Source organism: Canis lupus, chromosome 7, assembly GCF_048164855.1.
Source record: "Canis lupus baileyi chromosome 7, mCanLup2.hap1, whole genome shotgun sequence".
In the NCBI taxonomy this organism is placed as follows: domain Eukaryota; kingdom Metazoa; phylum Chordata; class Mammalia; order Carnivora; family Canidae; genus Canis; species Canis lupus.
In genome coordinates this window covers 66408700-66430046 of record NC_132844.1, presented here as the reverse complement: position 1 = coordinate 66430046, position 21347 = coordinate 66408700, and the positions used below count along the sequence as shown (strand labels likewise).

At 48.7% G+C, this 21347-nt stretch overlaps 1 long non-coding RNA gene across 9 annotated transcripts in view; it reads right to left on the bottom strand.

Moving 5' to 3' along the window:
• Positions 1 to 1706: 1706 nt before the first annotated feature.
• LOC140637109 (uncharacterized) overlaps positions 1707 to 21347 on the bottom strand; it is a 33806-nt gene continuing 14165 nt past the window's right edge. Inside the window, exons 1-6 of one of the 9 annotated variants that reach the window (XR_012034339.1) lie at positions 11474 to 11579; positions 7243 to 7379; positions 6321 to 6435; positions 5948 to 6025; positions 2263 to 2587; positions 1707 to 1914 (exon numbers count right to left, since the gene is read on the bottom strand). This is a non-coding gene — a long non-coding RNA (uncharacterized lncRNA). The other 8 variants (XR_012034340.1, XR_012034338.1, XR_012034336.1 and 5 more) reach the window with 8 other exon arrangements.

Sequence of the window (21347 nt, the reverse complement as noted above, 5' to 3'; positions counted from 1 at the left end):
TCTGCAGGGAGTCTGCTTGAGGATTCGCTCTCCCTCTCCCTTTGCTCTTTCCCTCTCTTGCTCTCTCTCTTTCTCTCAAATAATATTTTATTTATTTACTTGGAAGAACAAAAGCGAGAGAGAGAGCACAAGGGGAGAGGGAGAAGTAGACTCCCCACTGAGCAGGGAGCCCAACACAGGGCTCAATCCCGGGACTCTGGGATCATGACCTGAGCCAAAGGCAGCCACTTAACTGACTGAGCCACTCAGGCACCCCATAAATAAATCTTTAAGAAAAAAAAAAAGGGGGACACCTGGGTGGCTCATTGTTTAAGCATCTGCCTTCGGCCCAGGGAGTGGTCCTGGAGTCCCGCGATGAACTCCCGCATTGGGCTCCCCGCAAGGAGTCTGCTTCTGTCTCTGCCTCTCTGTCTCTTATGAATAAACAAAATCTTTTTTTAAAAAAAAAGTGATATTACAAACCAAAAGGTGCATGAAAGAAAAAGCTAGAAGGGAAAAGCTGTGGAACCAGGACCCATAGAAAATTGGGAGTATTTGGTTTGGAGAAAGATGGGTATCTTAAATACCTGATAAAGGCATTCAACTTCCATGTTGTTTGAGAAGATGCACTAGAACCTGGGAATAAAAGTCATTGGCAAACAGATTTTGCTTCATCCAGGACTTTTGATACAGCCTCGCAAAGGCAGAATGGGCATTTGAGGCAGTGAGATCTCTGTCACTAGAGGGATCTGGCAGCCGGATTTGGAGGATTTTCCTCTCAGGGATGGTCAATTCAATTCTGTTCACCTTGGTTGCGCACCTACTATGCGCTATGATGAGATGGTTCAAGAGTATACAAAAGCAGTTGTTATCCTGCCTTTGCCTAAATACTAACAGGTAATTAGAGCTCTAGCAAAGCTATGGGAAGGAGAGGGAGGTGGCACTTCCCAGAGGAGGTGACATTGACCTATGTCATCGAAGTGCAGTAGGATACTCTAAAAGAATTCCTAAGCAGGGTGGGAATGTGGACCTTCCAGATTCTACGAGTCTACGATTAAGCTGCATAAAAAATACATACATACACACACCTCCATACATACATATGATGAAGTCCATCAGTGGGGGCCTAGCAATATAAGTTAAGGTGTCTTCTTCAAGTGGAATAACATTCAGCTGGAATACAACCTGGGGCATTCTTTGCATGTGATATATAATAGATAGATAGATAGATAGATAGATAGATAGATAGATAGATAGATATACAATGTCCAAGATCTATGAAGTGAAGAAAGCAAGGTCTAGAAGTGCCTAGGTAGTTCAGGTGGTTAAGCTTCCGACCTTGATTTGGGCTCAGGTCCTAATCTCAGGGTCATAAGATAGAGCCCTACATCAGGCTCCATGCTCAGCAGGGTATCTACTTAACACACTCTCTCCCTCTCCCCCTTCCCACTGTGCACACCTGTAATCTCTCTCTCTCTCTATCTCTCAAATAAAAATAGGGATGCCTGGGTGGCTCAGTCGGCTGAGCATCTGCCTTCAGCTCAGGTCATGATCCTGGGATAGAGCCCCATGTCGGGCTCCTTGCTCAGCCGGGAGCCTGCTTCTCCCTCTGCTCCTCACCTGGCTCCTGCTCTCTCTCTCTCTCTCTCTCTCTCTCAAATAAATAAATAAAATCTTAAAAATAAATCTTAAAAAAAAAAAGAAAAAGGCAAGGTCTAGACACTATGTATGGCAAACTACCATTTGAATTTTTAAAAAGGGGTTGGTAAGTTAAGAACACACACACAGAGTTTTATTTGCATAATATCTTATACCTCTCGCCTAGTAACACACGTTGCTTTTGAGAGAGGAAACGGCTGGGAGACAGGTGTGGGAAAGAAGCTGTCTGACATATCCTTCTGCATCCTTGGAATTTTAACCATGTGAGTGAATTGCCTATGAAAAATAAAATTAAAATTAAACTAAAAACATTAAAGGCACCTGCCTATTTCAGCATGTTTTCCTGGAGTGCCTTCCTCAGCCTTTTCCTCTGTGTTCACTTCCTTCCATCGAACCAGGCTTGTGGATGAGTCTCCCTCTCAGGAGGCCCCCTTAGGGAGCTTCAATTCCTTTCCTCCAACCTCCCCAAGGCATGCATCATCCAGACCAAGTTTTCTCAGACATTAATGTAATCAACTTGGTATCTTGGAAAAATCCAGATTCTGATTCAGTGGCCTACAGTGGGCCCGAGATTCTGCATTTCTAAGTAGCTCCCAGGTGAAGTTGATGCAGCTAGTCTCACACCATGCTCTGAGAAAGGAGGGTCCAGGGCTCCGTGCACTCCATGGTGAGGTTCATGGGTTAAGCACTGACAGGTCTTGAGAAGCTGCCCTGCTCCAGAGAGAAGAAGGGTTGGATGGTGGCAATTCTGGTGGAGAGTGAGACGGTCCATCCTCGGGCTGGTCTGAGCCGGTTAGCACTGCCAACAGAGTAGGGACTGCTGACCCCTGCCCTAGGGTTCTGTTCCTGCCTAACCACTCCTTTGCCTGGAACACAGACTGACCCCCCACTGCCTCCACTGAAGGGAGGCCCAGACATCAGGTGAGACCCCATGGTACATCAGAGGGAGCTGAAAGGGAAGATGAACTGGGTTATAGCACTACGTCCTGTACAAGGCCACTCACCCTAAACTTCACCAGCCAGAGAAATAAATGCCTTTCCCCTTCCTTCCTTCCTCCCTCCCTCCCTTCTTCCTTCCTTTCTTCTCTACCTCCAATGTGGGGCTTGAATTCAACCCCGAGATCAAGAATTATATGCCCTGGGCAGCCCGGGTGGCTCAGTGGTTGAGCATCTGCCTTTGGCCCAGGGCCTGATCCTGGAGACCCAGGATCGAGACCCGCATCAGGCTCCCTGCATGGAGCCTGCTTCTCCCTCTGCCTGTGTCTCTGCCTCTCTCTTTCTCTCTCTCTCTCTCTCTCTCTGTCTCTCATGAATAAATAAATAGATAAAAATCTTAAAAAAAAAATCACATGCCTTTCTTACTTCTGAAGGGCTAATGGCAGCTGCAGGCCACCCCCCTCTCGTGCCCACCCTGAAAATTCAGAAGCCAAACCAAACCTCCTACAGAAAATGAAACCAGACAGTATTTGGCAAAGCCATTCTCCCTGGGCAAAAAGCAGATGTCCTGAATCCAGGTGTGGCAGGACCACCTGCTCTGGCAGAGAGCTGATGGCCCTCCAACAGAGGTCTCCTCACTTGCCCAGGCTGAGAACTGACCCGTGAACCTGGAAGTCAAGCTCCCAAATGCCCCACCGCACCCTGTGCCCAGGGCGACAGGGTAGTTTCCTAGGCCACACACGTGGATTTCCCTGATGAGGGATTTTTCTGTATGACAAAACCCTGCTCCTGCCCACTGCCGGAGAGAAATCAGTATGGTGTAAGCTCTGGAGGGAGACCCAACAGGCACATCCCCCTCAGGGCTGATACCACCCCTGGCTGGAGCAGCACCCCCACCCCTCAGTGACCCCTGGAGAAAAGCCAGGAAAGGCACCTCCTCCCCACCCCCCCATCATCCCCACCCACCTGTGACCATGCCTGTAATTGCACCACGCACCTTCATTCTTTGGGGATGAGAAATTGCATCTCTTAAAATACTCCCACCCACGGGAGAGGTAATACATTAAGCTTTATCAGTCATCTACACTCTAATGTGAATTAGTTGATTAGTCCTGGAATGTTTCACCTGGAATGGGCCCGGTCCAAGCCCTCTTTTTCACAAGTGAGGGAAACCTCAGCCCACAGTGTACGTGACTTACTGAAGGTCAGGCAACAAGGTGGTGGCCAAGTTATGGAAGGGAAGAGGCGCAAGGGAAGGTACACAGGTGACGGGGGGAGAGGAGGACCCAGATAGCCCAGAGGAGCAGGGGCATTGTCAAGGTTGCATGTTAGAGGAGACACGTGGGTGACTCAGCAGTTGAGTGGCTGCCTTCAGCTCAGGTCCTGACCCCGGGGTCCTGGGATCAATTCCTGCATCGGGCCTGCATGGAGCCTGCTTCTCCCTCTGCCTGTGTCTCTGCCTCTCTCTCTCTCTCTGTGTCTCTCATGAATAAATGAATAAAATCTTAAAAAAAAAAAAAGTTTGCACATTATAGGCTAACTCAGAGTTTCCCCCCCATTAGAAGGTAGGAGGCAGAGCCAGGAGCAGGTCTCCATCCCGCCCCACCCCTGAACATAAAATTTCGTTGAAGTTTCTGGTTTCATCTTAGAGTTCATTCAGACACATTCTACTCTAAAATTTATCCTGGTGTGTTTTCACATAAAAATAATAGTGAGAACAAACCTGTGGTTGCCAGAGGGGAGGAGTGATGGGGGGTGGGCAGAACAGATGAAGGTGATTAAGAGGTACAAACCTTAAGCTATAAAATAATTTGTGGGGGGCAGCCGAGGTGGCTCAGCGGTTTAGCCCTGCCTTCAGCCCAGGGCGGGATCCTGGAGTACCAGGATCGAGTCCCACGTCAGGCTCCCTGCATAGAGCCTGCTTCTCCCTCTGCCTGTGTCTCTGCCTCTCTCTCTCTCTCCATTTCTCTCATGAATAAATAAATAAAACTTTTTAAAAAATAAATAAAAATAAAATAATTTTTTGAAAAATTTTAAACAGGGGCACCTGGGCAGCTCAATAGGTTAAGTGTCCAACTCTTGATTTCAGCTCAGGTTCTGATCTCAGGGGTGGTGGAATCCAGCCCTATATGGGGCTCTGTGCTCATCGGGGAGTCTGCTTCTCTCCTTCTCCCCTCCCTCTCCCCCTCCACGATCTCATTCTCTCTCTCTAAAATAAATAAATAAATCTTTTAAAAAACTTTAAACATGAAATTTTCCTCTTTTTTAAAGAATTTATTTATCTGACAGAGACAGAGAGCACAAGCAGGGGGAGCAGGAGGCAGAGGGACAAACAGGCTCTCGGTTGAGCAGGGAGCCCTACTCAGGACTTGAACCCAGGCCCCTGGGATCATGACCTAAGCCAAAGGCAGATGCTTAAACAACAGCCACCCGGGCACCTCCATACAATTTTCTTTAAATAGTTAGATTTATTTAGCCTGATATCATTTTCCACTTGTCAGATACGCTGAGATCAAAGTTTGTGTTTCTGAGAAAGATACTTGGATGGCTGGAATGGGGATGAGGAGGCTGCTTCTCACTGTATGCCCCTTTGCACCTTTTCTTTTTTTTATTTTTTATTTTTAAGTAATCTCTATACCCAATGTGGGGCTCAAACTTACAACCTCGAGATCAAGAGTCACATGTGCTACAGACTGAGCCAGCCAAGGGCCCTGCCGCTTTGCACCTTTTAAAATTTTGTGCCATCTGCAAATATGACCTAGTCAAAAAATTCATAAAATTGAAACTTAAAAAATGTCGATGGGTTGGGGCATAGGGAGACAGACTTTCTCGCTCTGGTGGGAAAGGATGCAAACAGGAACATTTGCATGTTGGACAACCGTGATATTTATCCACAGGTTCAATATGTGCCCCTTTCCCGAGTGAGTTTGCTCTGGGGAGCTAGCCTACACCTGGGGGAGATGCGGGCCAGCGTATATACGGCTACCTCCTCTGTGCTGACCCTGAGAGGCTGCACCCGAGTGTCTCACTGTCTCTCAAGTCCTTTGCTGACTCTGAACCAAAACCAGGAGCTAGATTTCCTCCTTCCCAGCCTGGTGACCTTCTCACACCACTCTGAAAGCATCGCTCAGTAAATAATAGTAAACCCACAGTTGCTGCCCATGGAGTGCTTGGTTTGGGGCTGGCTCTGTCACACAGAAAGCTCCTTGAGTCTTGTGGCCGCCTCACCAACTAGCTGCTGTCCCATCAGCCATGTGGTAGACGAGGACACGAGGGCCTGTCAGTGCTGACCTTGCCCACGGTCACACTCCCTAACCCAGCAAAGGGCAGAGAGAGGATCTGAACCAGAAGCACATGCATGCATACCACCTACCATGTATTAAGCCCCTTCTGTGCGCTGGGCCACTGTGCTAGTCCCTTGGTGGTGTTTATATGAGGTCATCTCAAGGACCTGCATTGAGGGCAAGAGGTGATGGGGACAACAGGAGTCACTGAGGGGACTGTCCCTGCCCTGGAGAAGCTGACAATATGTGTAAGCTTCTTAGATGCCCCCACAACAATCCCTCCATTTGTGCCACACTTCACAGTTTTCAAAACCCTTGATCTATCTCATTTAATCTCCTTGACAATCCTGTCAAATAATTTTCATGATCTCCACTCCGGGATAAGGAAACCGAAGTTCTCTAAGTCACATGGGGCTCCCCCCAAGATCACCCAACCAGCCAGGGGAGGGGCTGGAACCTGACCTCAGGTCTCATGACTCGGTCTCTGCTGAGCCGGGATGATAGCCTGGCTCAGTGGCTTCCAACCTGCTCCAGCAGGAGGACTCCTTTCCCTTCTCCTTTGGAAATTGTTGCAATCCTGCAAATGAAAGGGGCTGTTATTTAGGGTTTTAGTCAACCAGGGAAATTCACAGTGGAAACACGACCAGGGATTCAGCACAGCTGAAAGGCAGCAGCACAGTTATACCCAGACATTACTTATACAGTCGGCAGACAATATTTGTAGTACAAATAGACACAGAGACTTCGTGTAATAACCCGGCAGCCCCTGGGCAGACAACTGGCTGAGACCCCACTGCCAGAGCAGTTCACAGGAGGACACATCTCCCAAGTCTGTCTTCTGGGTCAGAGCACAGTGAGGGGGGTACAGGGGGAAGTACCAAAATTCAATGGGATTGGCCAAAAGTCGCGGGGGGGGGGGGATTATTGGGAGCCAAAGGGCTTGGTGAGGGCGACAGGTCATGGGGGGGCGGGGCACGGGGTATGAGGGTGTATGTGGGTTTGTTTCTGTTTTGTTTTGTTTTGTTTTGTTTTGTTTTGTTTTCATGTTTCATGTTTTGTTTTTTTGAGGAAAAGGTTGATTCTAGATGCCCAAGAGCCATTACAGCAGTTGGGGTAAGAAGCAGGCCAGAAGTGGAGAGAGTGGTCTAGAGAGGAGATAATGCAAGAGGTTTGAACTTGCAATGAAATCACCTTTCAAGAAACAAAGAGAACTAACATCCAAGCCTGGGTAGTGGGTTCTCTCCTATTATTGAGTGACCACCCCCAACCCCTGCCTCACACCATACCATTCCCCTGTGCACCCACATCTGAGCTGAATGAACGGGCAGTCCTCCATCCCCCGGACTGTGTAGAAGGCCTCCATGCTTGGTGTTCACTTACTCACCCTTCCAGAATCTGTTCCATGCAGTACAGTGCAGCAGTGAAGCTCACTGATGTTAGAGCCCAGAGGCCACACTGCACATCCTAGTTCTGCAGCCGCCCTATATGACATTAAACGTCCCAGGGCTTTAGTTTCCTCACCTGTAAAATGGAAGGAACAACAGTACTTGCCATGTTGCTATTTTGAGGATTAAGCCCATGAGCATATGTTAAATACTGAGAACAGAGCTGTCCTAGAATAAATGCTTGATTATTATGCCTATGAAAAACCCTTCTCCACTCCCAACCAATCACGCTCCTCTCCCCTGCACACTCGGCTATCCAAGCTCTTCTGTCACTTTTTTTTTCTCCACTTATTTGCCTATTTATATCTGTTTCTTGATATTAAACTGTAACTACCTGGCATATCATAGACATTAGTGTGGAAGGAAGGAAGGATGAAAAGGGCCCTGCCTGCAAAAGCTTCTAATTTTACTATGGAATGGGGCACCTGGCTGGTTCAGTCTGTAGAGCATGCGCCTCTTGATCTTGGCGTCATGAGTTCAAGCCTCACGTTGGGCATAGAGCTTACTTAAAAATAATAAGTCTAGGAACGCCTGGGTGGCTCAGCGGTTAAGCGTCTGCCTTCAGCTCAGGAAGTGATCCTGAGGTCCTGGGATCGAGTCCCACACTGGGCTCCCTGCAGGGAGCCTGCTTTTCCCTCTGCCTGTGTGTCTGCCTCTCTCTCTCTCTCTGTGTCTCTCATGAATAAATAAAATCTTAAAAAAGAAAAAAAATAAGTTAACTATGGAAAGTCGAGATGAAAAGAAACTGTATAATCCTCATCTTCTATAGGCATATCTTAAAATCCTTCCCACAAAGCCATGGGGAATGGAGTTTACAAAAATCACCTAAGTTTAAACCCAGCCTTTGTGGAACTGACAATCTCTGCTGGGCAATGGGACAGGACGTGTGAAACATAGCTGTAGAACAAGATCGTGGTGTGGTGCTTGCCAGTCAAGGGACAGTCAGAGCTGCTGGAGGCCAGAGATGGGAGAGGGGAGAAGAATATGAGATGAGTCACAAGTGTGTGTGTCATTCTTGCTCAAGGTAAAATAGGATCGTTGGGTAACAATAGGAAAATGTCACAAAGCGAGATGAGCCAGTACGTGCCCCTGATTGGTGGGTAAAGCCTTGGGTGTGGGGTTCAGAGGAGGAAAGAAGACATTTTGCGGGTGGCCAGGGCAGGCTTGTTGAGACAGTGGGATCTAAGTCCAGAGTCGGGGCCCCTCCAGAGCTCATACTGGCTTAGAACCCCAATTATTTGGGGCTGGCTTTTACCTTCCTTGAGCTGTGAGCTCTTCTAGATGTTGATTTCTTTCTTTCGCTGTCTTTTTTTTTTTTTAAGATTTTATTTATTTATTCATGAGAGACACAGAGAGAGAGGCAGAGACACAGGCAGAGGGAGAAGCTCCTGTGGGGAGCCGGATGTGGGACTCCATCCCAGGACCCCGTGATCCCCACCTGAACCGAAGGCAGATGCTCAACCACTGAGCCACCCAGGTGCCCCAGATGTTGGTTTCTGATACCTTTATTATTTTGTTTTTAAAGATTTATTTATTTATTTATTTGAGAGAGAGCGAGAGTGCGCACATGAGTGGGTGTTGGAGGAGAGGGAAAGAGAATCCCAAGCAGACTCCCCGCTGAGTGTGGAGCCTGATACAGGCTTGATCTCAGGATCCTACACCAAAATCAAAGAGTTGAGCCTCAATCAACTGAGCCATCCAGATGCCCCTCGGATAACTTGATTATTATGCAAGTAACATGCTTTTATAGAAGAAGAAAGGAGGAGGAAGAGAAGGAAAAGAAAATACAGAGAACCTAAGAGAAAAAAACCCTACAGTCCCATCCCTCAAAAATCACTCTATATTTTGGTCCCTGTCTACCCACCCACCCTTTATCCACCCTTCCACCCACCCATTCATCCATCCTTTATGCATCCACCCACCCTACAACCTGCGCATCCATCCACCTATTCATTCATCCACCCATCTGTATCGGGGTTCTTAGTTGCAAACAATAGAATCCACTCTAACAGAAAAGGAATTTATTAAAAAGCATTCAAAGGGCGCCTGGGTGGCTCAGTCAGTTGAACAACTGACTCTTGATTTTGGCTGTCATGATCTCCAGGTCATGGGATTGAGCCCTGCATAGGGAGTCTTCTTTTTCTCCCTCTCCTTCTGCCCCTCCCCCAAGACGCTCATGTGCTCTTTCTCTCAAATAAATAAAATCTTTAAACAAAATATTCAGCGGCTCGCAGAATCCAGAAGGGAAGATAAACACAGAGACTCAGAATTCACGGATGATACTTTTCTTTCTTTCTTTTTTTTTTTTTTTTTTTTTGGATGATACTTTTCTAGTCAAGCCACCACGGTAGCTATCAACACGAATTTGACAACTTGCTTCAACTCACCCCCTTCACCAATGGTGGAAATTGGACCTTTGAACATCCCCTCCTGTTGCTCTGAAGGCCAGATGCCTCTTCCTGTACCCCCTTCCCTAGGATGACTGCTTCCTGTTGCTCTATTACAAATCAAAACCTCACGTGGATGTTTCTGATCGGTGGAGCCTAAGTCACCTGCCGACACCTTTGTTGCAAAGGAGTCTGGGAAAGTAAATTTCTGGCCTTTCCTTCAGAGAAGTGAGATTTATGATGTAGGGAAACCCCACAAACACAGGAAAGTTCATCAAAAAGTACTGGTACTCATAATGCATGGCAAATGTCCCTTATACTACACATTGTTTTCCTCCTTACAAATATAGAATGGTATCAATTTTATCATTTTGTGGATCCCCAGTGCTTGGCACAGCGTAGGCACTCCACACATGAGGAAGGAAAGGAGAAAGGGGAGAGGTCACACATTTACATGCTGCCTTACTAAACAAGATTGAAGGAAGACTTTATGTTTATACAATCCACATGGCTCCCAAGGCCTCTTGTGACTCATGAAGGAGACTCCCTCGCCCAGCACCCAGGGACAAGGCTGTCCTCCCATCCCTGTGAGGCCGAGCTCCACCCCTGGCAGGAGCATCTGGACCCCAGGGAATGCCTACCTGAGGAGTCCCTCACTTTCTCTGTAAGCCCAACTGTCGGCCTAATGTCCCTGAGGCTATCACTGAAATCTCCTCCCCTCCCCAGACCCTGGGTTTCCTGAGGTTTTAAGTAGTCTCTGAAGACCAATCTAGAACAGTTGCTGCAAAGGCAACAGTAGAGGCCTCCCCAGGTGATAAAGATCACCAGCATGGCATTCAAGCCCATCTGTTAAAAATCAGTCTTGCTCTTGGTGGTCAAGGTGTGCCATCCCAGAATGGGACGGGCCCTGCCTTTTCGAGGCTCATGCTGTAGTGTAATTGTTAAGAGGTAAGATACACCCACTTAAATGACAAGCTCTCCTGCTGCCAAATAAGGTAGGAAAAAGTCCCCGCTCCCAGGGCGCAGGGACGGCCAGGCTGCCCAGGCTGGGTGAGAGGGGGCAAGAGGAGGGGCCGGGTGGGGGTGAAGAGGCCTGGCAGCGGCAGGAACCTGCAGTCCCCCCAACCCCTCCAAAGCAGGCCAGACCCTGTATCTTCATTTCTGGCTAGAGCATCGTGTACCCCTCCTTATCACTGCTGACGGTTTTTCTGGTTATCTGGTCATTGTCTGCGCCCTCCCCAGCTGTCCGCGGTGAGCTGCGAAGGTGCTGGGTGGGCAGAGGCTGGTGGGGACCCAGCCGGGCGAGGCCGCAGGGCAGGCGAGGCTGAGACCCATCACAAAGACGGTCTGAAGCCTCCCCCTCACGCTCCTCCCCACCCCACCCCGGGGAGGAGCCGCTGGTGTGTTTCTGGAGTGTTCCAATCCAATTAGTGCCCTCCCCTGCTCCAAGGAGGGGCCCGAGCCGCCACTCCCCTCCCCGAGGTGGAGACGGGCTGGGGAGGGGTGCTCAGGAGGTCTGAACACCCTGACCCGGCTCCTCCTGGCAGCGCGGCTGGCTCCGGCTGCACCGAGGCTGCTATGACAGCGCCCGTTTCTAGGCGACTGTTCTCGGGAATGGTCTGTTTTGGCAACCGGAGGGCCCCTGGGTAAAGGGGGCCGCCGGCCGCGGCGCATTTGCATAGCAACCCCCCCCCCCAGCCGCGGGCTGCAGCCCCCGCCCTCCGCCCAGCGCGGCCCAGCCCCGGCCCGCCCGCTGCCGTCCCCGCCTGGTGCCCCCGCTCACCCCCCGGGAGGTGGAGGCTGCCGGCGGAGCTCGGGCATTTCCGGAAAGGCTGGTGCCCTCGGGAGGTGGGGAAATGATGCTTGGGGACAAAACACTGAAACGGAGGGTGGGGAGGGGAGTGGGGGATGAAATTCCGCTTTTACAAACCAGAGGCAAAGTCACATGGCTTGGGAGCATCAAAATGCACCCTGGATGACAGGGTTGGCTCACCCAGTGTTTCTTTAGGTGACCCCCTCAAGGAAACCCCAGGAGGTACTCGGATCATGTCTTTCGGATCATTACATTGCAAGTGTATGTGTGAGTGTGGAAATGGGTAGGCCTGGAAAAAAACAAAACAAAACAAAAACAAAAACATTTGTTACCTACAAAAAGCAGGCAGTGATCTTCCTAGGAAAGATTTTCAAATACTTGCGGGAGGAACTGGGTGACATGGTGGTATCTGAATTTCAGAAGAAACCAAAGGGAAAAATACATAGATAACTCGTGGCGGCCCCCACCCCTCCGGTCCTGCACAGGCCCACCCCACCCCAGCCACATCTGCTATCTGGAGTCTGTGATGCCAACCGAGATACCAGGCTCTGAACACAGACATTAACTGCCCAAGGACACATGCCCTGGGCTGGAACCCGAGAAGGGGGTTGGGCAGGGGCAGGTCACCTCAGCTGAGCGATCACATTCCCTGGCAGCTGTCCAAGGGGCAGCTCTGGCTGCACCTGTTTGTGGGGAGATTTGCTTTTATCAGTGTTGACACAGCAGCAGGGCCAGGGAGTAGCAGAGTCATAAATAAATGAGAGAGGGAGAGGGGAAAAAAAAAAAAGGCAGGAGCCACCGAGGCGAGGCAAAAATGCTGAGGTCTTTTTTTGCTTGTTGTATGTCAGCGCGTTCAATCCAGTTTCCCCACCCCTGAAATCTCCTAGGATCATGAACAGCCTTGGCATGGGAGCTCTGGGTCTTAAAGAGATAGAATTGCAGATCGGAAGCACCTGAAGATCCTGTGCGCCAGCGTCCCTCACCAACAGCTCTCAAGGTTACTTGGTATCTTCACCTGCCACTTAACAGTTTGTCAGGAAGATAGCAGGAAGGAAGTTCCTTCCTCCCTCTGCCAAGTTTCAGCAGCATCAGGGAGACAGTATGATTAAAGTGTAGGTTTTCAAGTTAGTCGAACGTAGGATCAGCCCCTGGTGCTGTCTAGCTGTGCAACTTGGGGTATGCTAACGAACCAGTCTGGGCCTCAGCACCTCCCCAGAAATGGAAAAACAAAACCAATTATTGTAGCGAGGATGCGAGTGATGATATGAACTGAGGCTTAGAAAACTTCCTCGATGGGACACCTGGGTGGCTCAGTGGTTGAACGTCTGCCTTTGGCTCAGATCCTGATCCTGGAGTCCCGGGATCAAGTCCCACATCGGGCTCCCCGCAGGGAGCCTGCTTCTCCCTCTGCCTGTGTCTCTGCCTCTGTGTGTGTGTCTCTCTCATGAATAAATAAAATCTTTAAAAAAAAATTCCTCAGTATATATGTTCATTTGATTGCTATTACTACCTATCAACAGTCCCTCAAGTTTTTTATTAAAATGTCCCTCCCCACCCCCCATAAAAGAAAAAAAAAAAAAGAGGAAAACTGATCTGTTTCAGAAACATTCTTTGTCTCCCAAAAAGGGCCAAACGTGATCCCTTAGTTTCTGGGCTTTAATTCGGGCCTTCAGAGGCTGCAAATCAACTCACCGCCATTCTAGTCCAGTTCAGTACAACAACTGGGATGCAAACAAACCTGGTCATCAGAAGCTACCTGACCAAGCCCAGCAATAAACCGCGTTTGTAAACCTATGAGTCACTCCTGCGTTTCAGACACGGAGGTAGTTTCTGCAGAGGGCAGGCTAGCCTAACAGCTAAGGCAGGTTGCACTGTCTCTGGATCACTGGACTCTATCCTCAGCCTTGGCATCTGCCCGTCACGGGTTCTTTAACCTTCATAAGCTGTGCTTTCCTTATCTGTAAAATGGGCACATTAAGTCCCATATGCTTGTTGTAAGGATTGAACGCATGAAAAGCATGTAGTGAGTGTGGGACACAGAGAAAGTGCTTCGTCGCGTCAGCACTTTCCATCATTGCTGTTTGATGAATGAGGCCAGGGACTGTGTGGTAGTCATCCTTGTATCCCCAGGTCCTCAAACAAAGCCCAGCGTTTAGTACAGTAATGTTTGATGAATGAATGCATGCAAGGCCCCTGCCCTCAAGAAGTTAAATCTACCCAGGAAATAGAAGGCGTAAAGTGCCTGTGGCACTCAGGCACAGGAGACAGCAGAGGGTTAAAAGCCATTCAGCCAGTCCCAGGGCCCCAGAGGCAGACGGTCCCTTTGATCCCTGTTTCATCTATCCAGGATGCTTTCAAGAGAGGAAAACAGGAAGTATCCACGATAGCCCAGCTTGCTCTGTGTTGTTGTTTTTTTTTTTTTTTTTTTTTAATGATGAGGGGTGGGAGGAGTATGGTCCTCTGGGTCACATTTTGCCAGTAAATCAGCCTCCTTCCTTTCACATCCTGGGGCTTCCAAAGGGGCAGATAAAGAGCTTCTTGCTCAATGCTGAGACAGAGAGAGAGGTGCTCCAGAAATGGCCAAGCTGACAGGTTGGTGTTCCTTAGTGGACTGCAGGTGTTTCTAGAGCATGTCCTTTGCATTCATTCCCTCACCCGCTCACTGTTGAACAAGTGCTTGGCCTTGGTCGGAGGACGCTAGGGTTACAGCTCAGTGACTAGCGTCCAGGGTATAAATGGTCCAAAACAAAGGATGGTGGACTCAGATGATGGGCCAAACACAGAAAGGTGAGAATGCTCTAAGGAGAGAAACAGCAGCATTTATGAGCAAGCAGTCTTAGGAAAGGAAAACTGACCAGAACAAAAGAAAAAACCTGGAGACTAAGTGTGTTTCGGAAAAACAAAAAAGAGCTTTTTCCTCTTTTAAAAGTTTATTTGTTTTTAGTAAAAATAAGTAAATGTGGAGCTCAAAATCACGAAGCCAAATCAAGAGTCACTTGCTCCTCCGACTGAACCAGCCAGGTACCCCAAAGATTGCTTCAAAGAATCTGCAACCAGGGTAGAAAAGGCCTTGTAATAGAACACAGAGTCCATGCGGAAGGCCATCACCTCTGGGGACATGCAGGATGGCAGGAGCAGACAGAAGCAGGAAGGGGAACAGGAACTTAAGACAGTAGATCCCACTTGACCAAGCCAGCCTGAAGACAGCATGTGCTAACCCTCAGTGTGCTAAACTCATGTCCATGTTTGTCTCACGAGTTCAGTGATGCATTTCCCCATGATGGACAGGAGACCACTTTCTGGAAAGGTGGAAATATTCTATCTGGTGATAGAGGTACAGTTTACAAGGGCAGATCTATTTGTCCATGCTACAGTTAAGATTTCTGCATTTCAGGGACGCCTGGGTGGCTCATCGGTCTAGGATCTGCCTTCAGCTGAGGGCTAGAGGCATGATCCCGGAGTCCCAGGATTGAGTCCCACATGGGGCTCCCCACAAGGAGCCTGCCTCTCCCTCTGCCTGTGTCTCTGCCTCTCTCATGAATAAATAAATAAAATCTTAAAAAAAAAAAGATTTCTGCATTTCAGTATTTGTAAATTTCACCCCCCCCCAAAAAAAAAAAAAAGTGTACAAAATAACCAAGCGGGAGGAGTTAGAGGTACAGGTGAAACCAGAAAGAACAGTTAAGGACAAGCTAAGCATCCATGGGGGGTCCATCATATCATTTTGTTGACATTAAATTTGGTTTGAAATTTTACATAATGGGCAGCCCTGGTGGCTCAGCGGTTTAAGCGCCACCTTCAGTCCAGGGTGTGATCCTGGAGACCCAGGATCAAGTCCCACATTGGGCTCCCTGCATGGAGCCTGCTTCTCCCTCCGCCCGTGTCTCTGCCTCTCTCTCTCTCTCTGTGTGTCTCTCATGAATAAATAAATAAAATCTTAAAAAAAAAATTTTACATAATAAAAAAGGGTGTTTTTTTTTTCCCCAGTGCCTATCACGAGTCACCATTGTCCTTAAGCACGTCCCTTTTGGGTTATCAGCAAGGCAGCTGAGACATAATCTAATCCAGCCATCCTGTTCTAGATGAGGAAACAGAGGTGCACCTTGCCTTGTTCAAGGTGTTCTCAGCTATCCGGCAGCAGAGCTGACGCTGGAATATCAGGCCAGAGCAGCGCCCTTCTGACCTTTTCAACCATCACCCACTTGTGGGGAGCCAGCTGGAATGTGCCCCTCACCCTGGGTCGCCTTTCCAGCGCCCAGGGCCCAACGGCGTGTGAGGAGGCCACATGGGCTGGAGGGGGTCTGTAGGCTGCGAATCACTTTGCTCTCCACTGTTTTCATTCTGAAAGGTAATCCTGAGTTTGCAGAGATTCAGTTAGGTTTCTTAGCTGCCACTTTTGAAGGCAGGAAAGGAAACCCAGACAATTAAAGATTTCCAGTAACCAAGAGTTGAAACTGCAGGGGGGCCAGAGTGTCCCAGCTCTGGGACCAACAGAGGTGTTGCCTTACAGCTGTCATCTCTCCTGCCTTGGTTTCCACTCATAAGAAGAGATGAAGAAGGGATCCCCGGGTGGTGCAGCGGTTTGGCGCCTGCCTTTGGCCCAGGGCGCGATCCTGGAGACCCGGGATCGAATCCCACGTCGGGCTACAGGTGCATGGAGCCTGCTTCTCCCTCTGCCTGTGTCTCTGCCTCTCTCTCTCTCTCTGTGTGACTATCATAAATAAATAAAAATTTAAAAAAATTAAAAAAAAAAAAAGTAGAGCGGTAACTTGAGGTAGCCTTATCACAGAGGGGGAGGGGCAGGAGAGGGGAGGTGGGAAGGGAGGGAGGCTTCTTTTTTAAAGATTTTATTTATTGGGGATCCCTGGGTGGCACAGCGGTTTAGCGCCTGCCTTTGACCCAGGGCCTGATCCTGGAGCCCCGGTATCGAGTTCCGCATCGGGCTCCCTGCATGGAGCCTGCTTCTCCCTCTGCTTGTGTCTCTGCCTCTCTCTCTGTGTGTCTCTCATAAATAAATAAATAAAATCTTTTTTATTTATAAAGCGTTTGTGGATGTCGTTGCACTGTGCCAGACATGTTCTTCTTCCTCCAGAATATCTCATTTACTCCTCAAAATACCTTTGGAGACTCAAGGACTCTTATTTTGCTCATTTTCCAGATGAGGGAAAATGCACAGACCCTTCCCCTGCCCAAGGCCAGACAGCTGGTATGGGCAGAGGCAGGACCCAGCACCAGGCAGTGCTGGGAGTCATTCGTAGGTGGGAAGGCCACACACTCATCTGAGGGCCGAGGGGCAGTGGAGGCTCCCAGTCACCTGGGCATCCGACTCACCATCAGGAGACCTAGCCTCCAGTTCCAGCTCAGCTGCTTATTAGCCCCATGACCTGGGCCGAGTCACATGGCCTCCTGGGCCCTCTGTCACTCAAGCTGTATGACAGTGATAATCAAACCTGCTCCACCTACCTTGCGAGAAGGAGGTAAGGGTTCCGTGAAATCACTGATACTGCAAGTGTTTTGAAACAGCTGCAAAGGGCGACAGAAATGAAGACATCACGATTATTTTTTTCAGAGAAGCATTCCTGGATTGTCACGTGGTGACATTCCAGCTCCTCACCTCCCAGACACCCCCCTCAACACCCGACTGGTGGTCAGAACCAGGGCCTGCACATCTCTTCAAATGCTATTTTGGTGGAAAAGGGGAAGAGGGTGTCACACACTGTACCAGCTTCAGTATTCCCCAAAGAATCATATTAGAGCATTGGCTTCTGGCTCTTCCCTAGGCCAGCATTTCAGTGAGGGCCCCTTTTTCCTGTTTGTCGTAAAACAAACAGGCTTTCAGCTACTTGGGCAGGATTTAACTGGCGATCGGCCCTAGAGATAAGTGGATCACACTCAACCAGCTCACATGGGAGTAATTTGTACCCAAGAGCAGTTGATAGTTTATATTTTTGAACCCACTGTCAGGGAACTACCTTTGCAGTGACTAGAGACAGTCTCCCCATAAACTGTACACCCTTTCTGCCCAGGCCTGAAATAACTAAGGAATAAGAGGGGCACCTGGGTGGCGCAGTGGGTTAAGTGTCTGCCTTCGGCTCAGGTCATGATCCCGGGGTGGGGGGGGCCCCCAGGGATCATGGAGCCCCGCCTCGCCTTGGGCTCCCTCTCCCTCTCCCTCACCACCCTGCTTGTGTTCTCTCTCTCTCAAATAAATAAAATCTTAAAAACAAAAAACAAAAAACTAAGGAACGAGATGGGGAGCAGGCATGAAATTAGTCAACTGTGTGACTAGCTTATTCTTCTAAGACTGTAAAAATTTAAGGATGGGGAATCTTTCTGGTTATCTGTTTGGTTTATCCCCCCCTACTCCCTTACCCCCGCAAACCTGAAGCACTTAGCCTAGCACATCACACCAGAGCACAGAGAATGTTCGAGAAATGAATGGAATTAGGAGAGAAGATCGCAGGGGTTTTCCAAGCGTCCTGGAAGTCAGGGCAAAGCCAACTGTGTGGCTCTTTGCAGGGTCGTGCCATTTTGTTACGTGCACACACCCCCACACACACTCCCTGTCCACCCTGCTTCTCGTGCTGCTTTCAACTCTAAGTTTAGAGGGACCGTGTGTTTCCAAACCTCAAGTCAGGAAACAAGGCCTGACAGAGTATTTAAAACCAGGAATCTATATTCCAGAAGGATTCATGCCCTCCGGTTTGCACTTGAATTTATCATATCCTCCTCCTGCATTTTGGCAGATTTTGCTCTACCCGATTTGCCGGTTTAAAGCCTTCCGTACAGTGATTAGGCTGGTTCCTCGATACATCTAGGAGATCCCGTGAACTCATCAGCAGACCTTCAAATTCACCTGCCCGGTGGCTTGCTGGTCCTATTCTGAAGATTATTCATCTCTCCATCTCCCTTTCCTGGTGTCCTTCCCAGAGTCCACTAGACTACCGTCTTCTACTCCGAGTGCAGGTGGGGTGGGTAACTCAGTAGGGTCAGGATGCTCCCCAGGGGGAGAGCCGAGCCCTCGGGTGCTGGGGTGCTGGGAGGGTCCGGGGAGCCTTGGATTCTCACTGCGATTCTGCTTCTAATCCCCTGGCGTGTCCTTGGGGAGGTCACCTCTCTCTGGTGTCACTGTAAAACGAAGGGGTGTGGTGGATGGCACAGGCTCGAAGCCTGATTGACATCTTGCGATTCAAGCACCAGTGAGTCGTGGGATGTGAGAATTTCCCCACATACTCTGCTTTTCCTCCTGCAGTGTGGGGATAAACTGTCTGGCTCCTATCTAAGGCAGACACCTTCCACTGGCCACTTGATCCCATCCCCTCCCTCCAGCAACGCTCTCTCCTCTCCCCTGCATCATCTGCTTTTCCCTCTTTGCTAAATCATTCCCGGTAGCATATAAATATATTGAAATGTGCTATAATTCCACTCATCTTAAAAAGAGTCTCTCCTGACCCGACTTCCCCTCCAGCTTCTCTCTCGAGCCTATTTCAATCACTGCAGGACTCTGTATAAAATGCTCCTTGGTCAGCAATCATACCCACCCCTCTACCCCGTCCCCACCCCCCTAGTTGTGGCCAAAACAAAAGGTCACTGTTACTCTTCACCTTATGTGACTGCTGAGTGAGGATTAGCTGATCATTCCTTCTCCCTTCGATACTTGTTTCTCTTGGCTTCCAAGACACTACATTTTCTTCAAGGTACGGGTTCTCCTCATCTCCTTCACCTTTAAATATTAGAGGGTATTGGGGCTGGATCCTTGTATCTGCACCCAATCTTCACCAAGCCATTGGTGATTTCATTCGGTCCCATGGTGTTGAATGCCATGTGTCTTCACCTAGGTTCCTCTAGAAGCAGAACTTTTTATATTTATTTGTTTGTTTGTTTGTTTATTTATTTATTTATTTATTTATTTATTTATTTTTGAGAGAGAGAGTGAGAGAGAGCACACAAGCAGGGCAGAGAAGTAGAGGGAGAAGTAGACTCCCTGCTGACCAGGGAGCCCGATGTGGGGCTCGATCCCAGGACCCTGGGAATTGAAGCTGAAGGCAGACACCTAACTGACTGAGCCACCCAGGCATCCCTAGGAGCAGAGCCTTGATAAAAGGTTTGCATGCAGGTAGTTTATTTGGGAATGAAATTCCAGGGAGCAAAATGAGGGACAGGGTGACAGAGGAATAGAGGAGAAAGGATAAACCAAGGAAGCATTATTGAGCGGGCCACAACTATGGGATACACAGACATTTTTCTCCACAGAACCTTCTAAGGAGATTCAGAACTGTCAACTGAAGGATAATAAGGGATTTACATTTATCCATCAGTTTTCCTTCACCATTAAGGGTGGCCCCCTGAGCATGAACTCCCCCATAGTTTTGGGTTGTACATATGGTGGTGCTGAGTGAGTTTCCATGTTTGTCCACCACCACCCTTGTACAGGAAGCAAGAAGTACACAGAAAGGCAGGGGTGACGCACTTGTCAATTCATACCCATTGCCAGTAGGGCTAACACCAGTGGCAGGACATCAAGCTGGGGGAAGAGGCAGGGCCAAGAGAATTTAAAGAAATGTCTGATACACCATCTACACCCAATGGCTCTCACCTTTCCATCCCTAGCCTGGACCACCCCCTTAAATTCCAGACGTACGTATCTACAGCTTACTCCAGATTTCTGCTTGGTCATTTCCTCGAAACCTGCTCCATTCATAGTGGCATCTTCATTAATGGCAACTCTATCCTCCCAGATGTTTCTTCCTTCCAAGGCAAAGAACTTGGAGACATCCTTGAGTCTGCTCTCCATACAATTCATCAGTAAATTCAGCTGGGGACGCCAGGGTGGCTCAGTGGTTGAGCATCTGCCTTCACCTCAGGTCGTGATCCCATGGTTGGGGGATCCAGTCCCACATCGGGCTCCTCATAGGGAGCCTGCTTCTCCCTCTGCCTATGTCTCTCCCTTTCTCTGTGTGTCTCTCATAAATAAATAAATAAAATCTTGAAAAAAAAAAGTAAATTCAACTGGCTTTACCTTCAAAATATATCCAAAATCGTACCACTTCTAACCTCTACTCCCTGTCCAGGCCACACCACCAGTCCTTCACTGGATTGCTGTGATTATCTGCTAATCAGCCTCCCTGGGTACTCGCTTATCCACTTACCTTCGGTCGATTCTTCATTCTCCACGGCCTCCTAAATGCAAGTCAGTTAATGTCACTCCTCTCCATTTCCTTTTCCCTTCCCTGCTTTGTATTTCTCCATCACATTTATCACGATCTGACATAATATATACTTTCTGTATTTACGTATTTACTTTGTCTATTGTTATCTCCTTCTACTAAAATAACAAGAGAATTTTTGTCTTTTTTATCATCAGGACCTAGAACAGTGCCCGGTGCATGGAGGGAGTACAATAAACATTTGTTGGCTAGAGACCATCTAGTTCAAGCCCTTTACACATGAGAAAACTGTAGCCCAGAGATATAACCATGCTAATTACACTGCATGGCCCTTTTCTTTCCCCTCTTTTTTGAGGCCTTCTCAATGCCTCTACTGGTGTTCTGAATAACAGTTCTCCATTTTCAGCAACATTAATTATTAGTTGTTACTATTATGGATGTTGGCCATCTAGCTGAGTAGCAGTTTGTAGTCAGGATCAAATGCACCTCCCCGAAATCACTAGAGAGCAATCCCAAGGCGTTGGAAGCATAACTAATCCAAGATCATATGGTATAAAGGCAGCAGTCAACAACTGAGGGAATTCAAGGTGAGGGAGAGTCCCTGGGGTGTTTTGAGAGAGAAGTGCAATACTGAGATTCCTGAAGGAGAGAGTGTTTTAGGGGTGGGAGCCACCGAG